The sequence below is a fragment of the Paroedura picta genome, chromosome 3 (genome assembly GCF_049243985.1).
Source record: "Paroedura picta isolate Pp20150507F chromosome 3, Ppicta_v3.0, whole genome shotgun sequence".
NCBI classification, from domain to species: domain Eukaryota; kingdom Metazoa; phylum Chordata; class Lepidosauria; order Squamata; family Gekkonidae; genus Paroedura; species Paroedura picta.
This window is the reverse complement of record NC_135371.1, coordinates 53,829,742-53,842,352: the sequence shown is the minus strand read 5'-3', so window position 1 is coordinate 53,842,352 and position 12,611 is coordinate 53,829,742. Positions and strand designations below refer to the sequence as shown.

General features: G+C 40.8%; 1 protein-coding gene across 18 annotated transcripts in view; it reads left to right on the top strand.

Moving 5' to 3' along the window:
- ATP2B2 (ATPase plasma membrane Ca2+ transporting 2) overlaps nucleotides 1–12,611 on the top strand; it is a 658,100-nt gene that overhangs the window by 130,165 nt on the left and 515,324 nt on the right. For all 18 annotated transcript variants that reach the window (XR_013229055.1, XR_013229056.1, XM_077325715.1 and 15 more), the window contains exon 2: nucleotides 5,527–5,581. The gene's annotated coding sequence lies outside the window, so the exon portion shown is untranslated. The remainder of the gene's footprint in view (nucleotides 1–5,526; nucleotides 5,582–12,611) is intronic.

Here is a 12,611-nt window from a genome sequence, read left to right as displayed (position 1 = left end):
AAATTGCCAAAGGTCAGTCCTCTCCCACACTCAATGAACATTCCACACCACAGGTTCTTGACACCCATATCTCCACACCCATACCCTCATTTGCCACCACGCCACCACAACCTCCCACACAACACACACATTCAACCCCATGCCCTTACAGACTGGACAACTCCTCCCCTTCCTCTCCCCACTGCCAAGCTCTAGCGCCCATTGTATTCTTGGATACAACAGGCTTTGCCCCTAGCCTAATAATAATACACATAACAAACTCAGAGTCCAGTGGCACCTTTAAGACTAACAAAGATTTATTCAAGGCGTGAGCTTTCAAGTACAAGCACTCTTCCTCAGACTATGAACTTCCATCATGACAGTGGGAATATAAAGCAAAAGTTAATTCTGTTAAATAGTAAACTGTGTCACAACATCCAAATACAGCCATATGATAATTATTTGCTAAAACAATCACCCCCCCTTGAATTCAGTTGTAGTTCACAAAAACATAGGAGAAATAAAACTGTCTATGTCAGTGATTAATGGCTTACACTTTACCATTGTTGCTTGCCCCATCTCTTTCCACCCAAGTGTGAAACATTCATGCAAGTGAAAAGCTGTGTTGGCAACTGTCCTGAGACCAGAGAATTAAATTCAAAATTATTATTAACATCACCTTACAGTCACATTGTCCCAAATAAAATAAATTATGAGGAATGTGGATACACAAGTTAAACAAGGTTAGCATGCACAGTGAGATAAAAAAAATCTATGTCCTTGTTGAGTCCAGCGTATGCCATTGTTTTGAGTGTTGTAATAACTTACATTTCTGCAATCTTCCTTTCTAGCCTGTTCTTGAAGTTCCTTTGCAATAAAACAGATACTTTCAGGTCCCTTAGAGCAGTGGTCCCCAACGTTTTTATCACCGGGGACCACTCAATGCCGGGGACCACTCACTGGGGACCACTCAACGCCTTTTACTGAGGCCCGGTGGGGGGGTAGTTTACTCCTCTACTCTCAACCACTGCCCTAACGCTCTCTGATCGCTATGGTAATGTTTAAACATCCCTTCAAAATAAGATACAGACACGCCACAACAATGAACATAAGGAACATTTTATTTTCATGGAAATTTTAACTTATGACAATGACAAATCAATGAGAACCCTGAACTTGTTTCTCTGCAACGAGATAGTCCCATCTGGGAGTGATGGGAGACAATCACACCCAAAGTGTGTTGTAAAGGGCCGGGGGGGATGAAGTAAAGGGCCGGGGGGGGGAGAAGGCGTCCTTTGGGGCCCACCTCCAATTAGTCGAAGGACCACATGTGGTCCGTGGCCCACAGGTTGGGGATCGCTACCTTATAGAATGTCCTGGAAGGTTGAAGTGTTCCCCTACAGGTTTTTTAGTTCTGTGGTTTTTGATGTCAGACCTGTGTCCATTAATCCTTTGTTGGAGGGTTTGACCTGTTTGCCCTATGTAGAGAACAGAGGGGCATTGTTGACATTTGATAGCATATACAATGTTGGAAGATGAGCAATTAAAACAAGCCTTTGATGTGGTAGGTGTTGTTGTTAGGTTCAGTAATTGTAGCATTGAAGCGTTTGTGGCAGCAAAGTTAGCTTCTGGGTTTGTTGCCACCTCTAGTACCAGTGTCCATATTCACATTCGATGCTGCATTGTTGTGAGTGAGGATTTGTTTGAGATTGGGGGGCTGTCTATGTGAAATAAAAGGTTTATCCCCCAGTGCTTGGGAAAGAGGACTGTCATTATCCAGTAGAGGTTGTAAGTCCCTGATGATGCGTTGTACTGTCTTGAGCTGAGAGCTATATGTGGTGTTCTGCTGTTTTCTCATAGGCCTATTATGCACGGCCGCCGAAACAGCGATTTCGGGTCACATGGAAAACGCGGAGGGGGAAGGAGCGAAGCAAACTGCTTACGTACGGGACGGAACGCAACGGCGGCAAAACCCAGAGTAACCGATTATGCACATGGCGACATCGGCACCGCTTCTGGTTGCGCCCTGGTCGCCCGGAAGCTCCGCTTTCTTCCACATTTCGCTAACGCGGCTTTTTTGGCGGCATGCACTGAATCTGCGGCTGGTTGCAGCCAGCGCCGTGTGTTATCGGTGATTTTAGGCGAAGCCATTCCACCCTGAATGCGGACCTTCTCCTCCATGCATAATGGGCCTATGTCTGAAAAAGAGTGCTTGCACTCGAAAGCTCACGCTTTGAATAAATTCTTTGTTGGTCTTAAAGGTGCCACTGGACTTTGATTTTGTTGTGCTTCTTCAGACCAACATGGCTACCCACTTGAATAATAAACATAATAATAACCCAAACCACAGGTGAATAACCATATCTTTATGTAGCAAAGGAATCTCATCAGAGCCATACTAGATGAAAAATGGCTGTTTCACTTATTAGGCTGGTTCCTATGATTTTCTTTCACTAGTTGAGGAGGAAAATATTTCTTGGTGTTTCAATTCCCCCATCTGACCTCCATTATTTCCTATGGTGGAGAAAAGTGATTCCATGTTCTTGTCTTTCCCCCCACTATAGGATATAATGGAGATCGGATGGTGGCACCCTTGTTGGGTGACATTAGAATTGGATCCCCTGTCTTTTTGAAACATAGGGGTTCGTTTGAGGAGAGACTCCTGCAGCTACTCTGATCCAAACCACCAAATTGTGATTAGGTTAAGGCTCATTCAGACTGTTTATATTGCAAGGGTGGGCATTTCAGCTTGGATATGGCTGAAAAGAACCAGAATCAGCATTGATTCAGGTACTTTCCAGCTTAACTGAACCAAATTGCCCATACCTAGTGTACTTGGCTGGACACACTGGGAGCAAACTAAGGCTCAACAGCACCAACCCAAGTGGTCTGTTTGGTACACATGCCAGGGTTTGATGGGCACTGAGATGGGGCTCAAATAGTGTAGCTTTATTAGCACAAGACAGTCTGTATGTTTGTGTTTGGGTGTCTAGACTTTTTAGAATATCTGCAGCCCAGCCTTCTTTTGTACAGGTTCAGATTCAGATGTTCTGATTACACGTAGAAATTACTTGTACATCATAAAATGTTCAAATCACCTTGAATATTCCAGTAGAAGGATGGTCATTCTAATAACTTTTTTAAAAAGACCCATCATGCCAAACAGAGAGCAGATAAAATAAGAATCCAGTATTAGTGTTGTATTTGTTTGTCAGCTTTCCATTTCAATATAATCAGTCTTCTTCTGCTCTCAATTTCCAATCAGCTATTATTCCTTCTTTCCCCATAATAAGGCTATTTGTATGCTGAACATTTTTCTCTATGGAAGATCACCATCATATTACAATGCACTGCTGTTATTTTGATATGAGAATCCAAATCAACATCTTTATTGTTTATCAGGAATTACACCATAACTTTTCTTGGAATTCTGCAAGTCTTTATAGTAATCAAAATAGTTTAAATAAAATCAATATCTATAGTTTTTTTCTAGCTGTCTGATCACTAATATATATGTAATTATTCATGTTTTCTGCCAACTGCTTTTAGGTGCTGGAAGGCATTCTGAACTTTTGCAATAAAAGTTTAAACATATTTTAATCTAGTAACTGAAGCACAACAATTCTAATAGTCCCTGAAGATTTCTTCTTTTAAATTATTGGCCTAAATTAATTTGGATGTTGTGAGAAATCAGATAACAAACTGGAACTGTGATAATGTCCTAATATTTGAAAATGAAGCATTTGCTGAAGGTTTCCCAAACCAAGTACTAGGACATTATCATCATAAAAAGTCAACAATGGTTCTGTGCCTTGCAGTATCTCAACTTGGCTTTATTTCAAATTGTTCTTTTGAGCTCTATTGCTTGGCACCTGAATGACTTCAAGCATTTATACTTTTAAAAGCTCTGTATGGCCTATTATGCACGGCTGCTGAAACGGCGGCATGGAGAACGCGGAGGAGGAAGAAGCGAAGCAAACCACTTACGCACGGGACGGAACACAATGGCAGCAAAAGCCAGAGCGATTATGCATGTGGCTACTCCGGAGCCACTTCTGGTTGCGCCCTGACCCCGGGAAACTCAACTTTCTTCCGCATCTTGCTAACGCGGCTTTTTCGGCGGCATACATTGACTCTGCGCCTGGTTGCCGCCTGCGGCGTGCATAATTGGTGATTTTAGCCATTGCTATTCCACCCTGAATGCGGACCTTCCACTCCGTGCATGATGGGCCTAAGAGACTTAAATAATATGTAATAAGAATATTATTTATATATGTCAGATAAAAAGCTGAAAATTGATTCACAGTCCAAGAAGTCCAATTCAGTAAAAGAAGGTGGAAACATATTTTTTACATCACTTCCTAAATATTTAGTGCAAGATTCTGCTTGTCTCCTGTCTGGAAGCACCACAGCACAGAACACATTACAAATGCACATTACTACAGAGAACTAGGATTGCAGCTTTTTCTTTTCTTTACCTCACAGCAGCTGTTTCTGAACCTGGGGAAACTGATTGTTATGAGAGTCACTTGAACCATATGGATTGAGTGAGCTACATTGCGGGAGGGGGGGGGGACAAGATGAAATGTCTCTGCCTCCCTCTTCGAACAATGGAGCAGCAACAGCAACAGGGCAATTCCACACTGTCCTTGCCCCTCAGTGCAGTTCCACTGAGCAGCATGGCTATTACTCCACTCATATCCTGTGGTCTTGGAAGGAAACTTTCAGAATGAACTGCTGCAGGAGAGGAAAGACTGGAATATCTATGGTCATGTAATTCTTGTGCAAGACCCAACCTATAGAAACTCCTGCCCTATACTATGAGATATGTTTACACTGATGTCTTATACAACCATGTCTCTTAGGATATCAAAGGTGGAAGTTACCAACAAATACATAAAGAAAAAAGTACAGCTGTAAATGCATGCATTTAAATGCAGCTTTAGATAATTATAGCAATTATAATTCTGTAAATGCATGCATTTAAATGCAGCTTAAGATAATTATAGTAATTACAATTCTATATGGCATGATATAATCTATTTGTCACTCTCAGTTAGGGATTTGACAAATTCCTCATAATCCATTCCAGAAGCAATCTTGGGTAAATGGATTAAATTCCTGGACATACACAAAGTTAAATCGATTCTCTGGACTAGGTCCAGAGTAGGACCTTGTGTTGCCCAGAAGTCACTAGACCTTGGCAGGGCATGAACACTTATTGTCATGTTCCAAGGGGGATTGTATCCTGCTGTGGCCTTTTAAAATGGGGTCCTCTCTTAACCCTCTGCTGCATTACTGACATGTGTTTGTGTGTGTGTGTGTCCCCTTGTATCTGCACAATATTGTTCAGGATGAAATACAGCAAGGTACACAACCCAAATCCAGCCAAACAGTTAAGCTGCAGTTGTCATATGAAATGCCTTTTTACATTTAAGACCTGGAGTACCTTTGAGTCTGTTCTGAACATATCTGTTTCTTTTGCAGTGAAATTCATATAATTAAAAACAACGATTTTCAAAGTTATCAACAATTTTGTCTTTTTAGAATCTGTGTACCACTGTATGAAACATCAAGCAACCATTTTACTATTGAATTAATGGTAAGTTTCCTGTCTCTATCTGTTTCATGGTTTTGATGTCATTGCTTGTTATCAGTGAAATCACTTAGAAAGCAGATGAGATATTTATGGCGCATTTCTAAACAGTTACACCCTTTTATATCCACTGATGTCAATGGACTTAAAAGGATGCAACTCTGATTAGGTTGGCACTTATATTTTCCTAGCCAGTTACATCAAAATATCTAGTACTACTGTAGTGTTCAACCTTAATGGTTATGGAAAGTGCTATAACCTTTGGGAATTCATACATGGATGCTGAGTCTATGGTGAATTCATGTTTCACGTATTTTATTCAAAAAATAATGTTTGTGCGCTGTTATATAAACAGTGTGAAATATTTTCTTTACAGTTGAGTTTAGATACTATTATACGTCAGTTCTTGGAACTTTAAACCAAGAACAGCTACTGGGTTTAAGGGCTTCTTGTCATTGGATTATGGTTCATTTGGATGAGTATTAATGGAAAAGAACCACACCTGCACCAAACTGTAGGTCAAACATTGTTCAACTACATTTCATTCCACAACTATACCCAAGACATACCAAGGCTTCAGTTCGTTATTGAGTTTTGTATACTAGATATGCTGGTGCCAATGTTCAACTACTATGGCAATTTTCCATGTTGAATTTTACTTATTTTCTAATGTCTCAACATATATCTTGAACAAGTGCAAGCACAGAAACACAACTCACTCAGGACAACTGTGACTTGGAAAGAAAAGGCTGCCGTACCAAGTAACTCTTGAGCAATTTGTAATCTCCTTGTCAATAAATTAATATGTAGTATTAATAAATTAATATGTGCATAATGTTGCAGGTACATTCTGCAAGTACATGGGACTTTTCTCTCAATTTGATTAAGAGTGGAAGATTCTAATCTGGCGGGCTGAGTTGGATAGCCCTCCCCTTCACATGCAGCCACCGGGGTGACCTTGGGCCAGCCACAGCCCTGATAGTGCTGTGCTGTTCTGATTTAGCAGTCCTGTCAGAGCTCTCAGCGTCACCCACCTCACAGAGTGTCTGTTGTGGGGAGAGGAAGGGAAGGTGATTGTAAGCCGCTTTGAGACTCCTTCTGGTAGTGAAAAGTGGGATATAAAAACCAACTCTTTTTCCACAATAGTGAGAGACTTATTCACACCAACAATAAACTGGAATTTCTCCTTTGCCACTGCAGGCGTCCCCAGTGAGTTTGGCAGGGAGACGTGATAATTTGTTTGCCATATTAAGTGTGAATTGACTCTTAACATTTATTAATACTACTGAATTCAGCATTGCTATTACATATGGAACTGAAACATTTGACTGCTGTAGTGTCATTCACTTTCTTATACTGATGTACTGAATTTGTGCCAGAGTGCCTGTCAGGAATAGTAACACTGTATTTGCTAGTCATTGACCTTCTTCTCTGAAGCTTCTAGATGGTAAACAGCTTTGCCTGCCTGACAAGATAAAGATTGCAAGGAGGGAGAGAGAAGGCCAAGATTTTAGGGCCAGTCATGATCTTTTAATCTTCTTCTCTGGTTCACTTGAAGTTCAATCAGGCATTGAAAATTCCACATGAGACATGGTCAGGGTAATTAATAGTCATATTTAGTGTAGTTCCTTGATTTAACTTCCAGCTGCCAATAAGGGTGCAAGACCTAATCACATCATTTTCATGAGGTTGAATCTTTAACAGGAAATAGAAACAATAAGAGAATCAAGGCTGAAATAAAGTTAAGTAGGCAGAGATGGAGGAAATTATTTGGGCTCCTATAATATTGTAGTGGCATGACTGCAAACTCTGCAGTCCAGAAGAGACTGCAATTCCAGAAGGGAATTGAGATGAGAAAAACAACAGTGATAGAGATAGAGATAGCAAGGCACCAAAGAGAAGTCAGGAAGGGAAAGGAAGATATAGATTCAAGCAGTAGAGACACTGAATATCAGCTAGTGTGTGTGTGTGTGTGTGGGGGGGTCTCTGGTGTAAACCTTGAAAAGTGAAATAAAAAAAGGAGAGCATTATGTCTATGTCTTCTCCAATCCACATTTCTACTGATAGAACTATTATTGCAAGTCTATCTGGAAGAATACAATTAGTTTTACTCAAAATAATTTTAATTAGACATATAAATGGTAGCATTCTCAGTTCTTTATGCAAATCGTTATGGGATGTGACAAGCAATGGAATGTAATACTGCCATTTTAATTCATGCTTGTCCTTTTTGTTTCTCATTACACTGCTGGAATGCAAAACCAAACAAACTTTACTAGGCTACTACTCAATTTGAGACTGAAAGGATAATTCATTTAATCTTGCCAATTTATCTGAAACAGTTTTGAAAAGGAGAATAATTTTAAATACAAAAAGAGGTAGTAGATGCTCAGCAAAGAAAAACCTTTTTTTTTTTTGCTCAAAGACAAAACAATTCTCAAAGGAAGTTCTAAACTATAAAATCAGATTTCTGCATAGCAAGTTAGATCATAATAGTTGTAGGTTCTGTGCCATGTCTTCTGCTCACTCCTTTTGAACTAACTATGATGCCAAGGATACAAACTATATGACTTATTTCAAGGTGGTTCCATAGTATGATATTATTTTCTGTATATGGAAGAGCTTCTCATACCTGGAGGTGCCTTAGAAGTTTCCTGTGAAGCTTCTCTTAGTCAAAGAAGCTAGCTGCATTTTAAAGTGGAAAGTGGCTTGTCACTTCATCAACAAGAGAATACAAAAAGAGTCAAAGAAACCACCAGCTCCATGTTTGCATGTGGCTTAGTTTTCTGGGGTGTGGGACTTGGATTCAATGGAAGATTTTCACATTTGCTAGAGCACTTATTTAAGTAAAAATATACTTAAATGACCATGCACACCCTTGTGCATTTTAATGTAGAGGACTGACCTGATTTGAATCTATTGGTCAATGACAGTTAATAATTGATTGATTGATTGGCCATGCTCACAGCTTACACCAAGTTACGATTCCCATATCCCAACTTGGATCCCACTTGTGCAAGATATTTGTGAAAGTGAGGATGATGATGTTAACCATTCAATTTAGTCCGACTCTTGGTGATCAGATAGCACAACTGCTGCCACAATTTCCTATCTTTTACTGTTTCTTTCATTTCTGTAATCTTCTGGCCAGTGTCCATTTTGATCGTATCTAATCACTGCATTCTTTATCAGCCTGTTTTCCTTTTTCCACTGACCAGTCCTAGCATAATTGCTTTCTCCAATGAGTTGGATTGCATGATATGGCCAGAGTAAGTGAACTGCAGTTTCATGATTTTGCCTTCCAGTGATAGATCAGGCTTTACGCACTGTAGCATTTCCTTATTTGTGACTTTTTCCATCTATGGTACTCACAGAATCCTTCTCCAACACCAGAGTTCAAACAAATCGATTCTTCTCTTGTCTGATTGCTTTCATCGTCCAACTTTCACAACCATAAATGGCTATTGGAAATGATCAATCTAACTAAACTCGTTTGGTGGTAGGGTTGGGCACTTCAGCGCCCGAAGTGGCCAGTATCTCCCAGCACCGCCAGCACCGCGCTGTGAGGGAGAGGGGAGGTGCGGGCATCAGCGCACTAGCAGGTGCACACATGCAGGCATGGAGTTCCGCGCCTGTGTGTGTGTGCCCGCTGGCGCTCCGAAGGCAATGCCTCCCCCCCCCCACGGCGCAGCGCTGGCTATGCCAGGAGAGACTGGATGCTTTGGGTGCCGAAGTGCCCAACCCTATTCACTAGTCATGCTTTTGTCCTTGCTTTTCCATGTTCAGTTCAAGCTTGTTATTGCTGAGTGACCCAGAGCAATCCAATGTTTTATTTCCAGTCTCATCAATTTGTTATCCTAGAAAAATGAATTCTTGAATGCATTTGATCTCTTCACCATCAATTGTTATTGTAACATGTCTGTTTTTTTTACAGTGGTCATTATTTTTTGTATTTTTGGTGTTTAAGAAAAGGCCGTACCATTTCTTGCCTACTTCATTGACCTTTGTAATCAACTGTTCTAGGCTTTCCTTAGTTTGTGATAGGAGGGTTGTGTTATCAGCATACTGGAGGTTATTTATATTCCTTCATCCAATCTTAATTCTAGTGTTTGATTCTTTGAGTTCAGTCTTTCTCATAACTATCTCAGCATACAAGTTAAGTAGGAAAGGGGGAAGAATATAACCTTAGTGCACTCCTTTCTTTAGTATGAACCAGTCAGTGCCACCAAATGATGTATGTACAGTGGCTTCTTGGTCACCAAATGGTGTACTTGGTCACCAAATGGTGTATTTGGTCACCAAATGGTGGCTTCCCAAAATTTTGCAAGGATTCCCACAATTTCTTGTGATCCACACAATCAAAAGCTTTCTTGTAGTCAATAAAGTAGATGTAGACATCCTTCTGATATTCCTTTGACTTTTTCAAAATCCAGCATAAATTTGCTATGTGGTCATGAGAGCCACACCCCTGTTGAAAGCCAGTTTGAACATCTGGTAACTCTCTTTCAATGGTTGTTGCTATGAGTTGTTGTATGATTTTAAGCAGGATCTTATTAGCATGAGAAATGAGGCCTATTGTTATTATATATATTTATATAATTTTAATATAATATATATGAGCCTCTTGTGGTGCAGAGTGGTAAGGCAGCCGTCTGAAAACTTTGCCCATGAGGCTGGGAGTTCAATCCCAGCAGCCGGCTCAAGGTTGACTCAGCCTTCCATCCTTCCGAGGTCGGTAAAATGAGTACCCAGCTTGCTGGGGGGTAAATGGTCATGACTGGGGAAGGCACTGGCAAACCACCCTGTATTGAGTCTGCCATGAAAACGCTAGAGGGCGTCACCCCAAGGGTCAGACATGACTCAGTGCTTGCACAGGGGATACCTTTACCTTTACCTTTAATATAATATATATAATTTATATAATATATTTATAAGAGCCTCTTGTGGCGCAGAGTGGTAAGGCAGCAACATGCTGTCTGAAGCTGTCTGCCCATGAGGTTGGGAGTTCGATCCCAGCAGCCGGCTCAAGGTTGACTCAGCCTTCCATCCTTCTGAGGTCGGTAAAATGAGTACCCAGCTTGCTGCTGGGGGGTAAATGGTAATGACTGGGGAAGGCACTGGCAAACCACCCCATATTGAGTCTGCCATGAAAATGCTGGAGGTCATCACCCCAAGGGTCAGACATGACCCGGTGCTTGCACAGGGGATACCTTTACCTTTTTACCTTTAATATATTTATATAATAAATAAAAGTCTTCAGTTTCTGCCTCTGTTGCATCAGTTGTTGGAATACTAGGACAGCTGCACAAATTTGGATTGTCATGATTTGATCATTGATAGTCAGAATGCTTACCACTGCTCAAGCAATTTTTTTGCTTGCAATGAAAGCCATGCCATTCCTTCTTATGGAGTTGTGTCCTAAATAGTAGATGGTGAAATCCTCTGATGGAAAGAAACAATCACCTGTCCAAGGTAATTTTGTGATGCCAAGAAGGTCAATATTCAACTTGACCATTTCCCTTCTGACAATTTCTAATTTTCCTTGAGTCAAACCTCTAACATTCCAAGTTGCTATTTGGTGCAGACCCTTGCTTTCATCAGTCACAGCATGAGCACCTGGGGTTCCTTCTGGATTTGCCCCAGGTACGTCATAAAATCAAGGGCTACTTGCTGGAGGTCTTTGCTGTTCCTCAGTCACTTGTTGGATACTTCTGGCCTGAGGGGCTCACCACTGGCTACCATATCAAAATCATTTGAGAGCTGTACCTTGGGATTTTCTTGGCAACTTCTTAAAAACAAGGTACCCTCCCAATTTAAGCCCTCCCAATTTACCTGGGCTTGGGACCGGCATGCTGAGTTATTTGTGAAAGCAATTACCAGCTATTGGTTTTGTTTGGACAAGTGTAACTACACTGATTATTATTATCATTAAGAAATTAGATAAAACTAGTATTTAAGAGACTAGTGACAGTGTTTTTTTAATTTCACAACTTCTGAGATGTAACCAGAAGGAATGTGGTAGAAACTTTCAAATGTGAGGAAGAAATAGAAACTTAAAGTTGATGTACATTGTCAGAAGGAGCCAAGAGAAAGTGTCAAGAAGAGGAATGGTGTGAACACAGTAACAAGAGATAAAAATGTGTTTAGTAGATATGTTAACATTCTTAACTGAATCATTGGAAGTAGAATATGGCAAAAGATAAAATCAATATAGACTCAGTTACACCACTCTATGTAAGTGGTGACATAGTATGATTATGCTGTATAGGAGGTGGAGAAGGGACATTTAGATCTTTGAGATGTTGATAATGAAAAAAGGCAGCAGTTTACCAGTTGCTTGTGTGGGAGGAAAGAGGATGAGTATGACTTTAAGTCATATTACTATGAAAGACAATAGTGATTCTAACACAGGTTACTGTGAAATAACACACAAATTGTCTCTGTTTATCTAGTCATGAATTAATTTTTGAAGTGGAGGTTTTATTAATCAATGAGTAACTTCATTTTCATGTGGGAAGCCATTACTCTGAAATAACTTCCATGTGAAATAAACAAACTGATCATGTAAAATAGCTGAAATGTCCACCATGGTTTTCAGCATTTACATGAAACCATTGGATGAAGTAATCTTGAGATATGAGCTGGTCTGTCTTCAATATGTGGATAACACTCAGTTCTATCTTCTACTTCAGCCCTCTGGCCCTTCTAACCTCTAGCCCATGCCCAGACACGCAGAGGTGGAGGCTAAAGAAAGGGAGCCGACATTGGTCTTGTGCAATACAAGGTCGATCAGCAACAATGCCTCGACTCTGCAGCAGTTTTTTGCAGAGTCTGGGGCTGACTTTGGTTGTGTGATGGAAACGTGGGTGCGCGACGGTGAAACTGTTGCTTTGAAAGAACTAGCCCCACCTGGCTTCTCCATCCTTCACCAATCTCGGTCCCATAGTAGGGGAGGGATGTGGCGATAGTGGTCCGGGAGGCTTTCTCCTAGAGGGCTCTCCTGGTCTGGAAATCAGTGGAGTGTGTCGTCATTGGG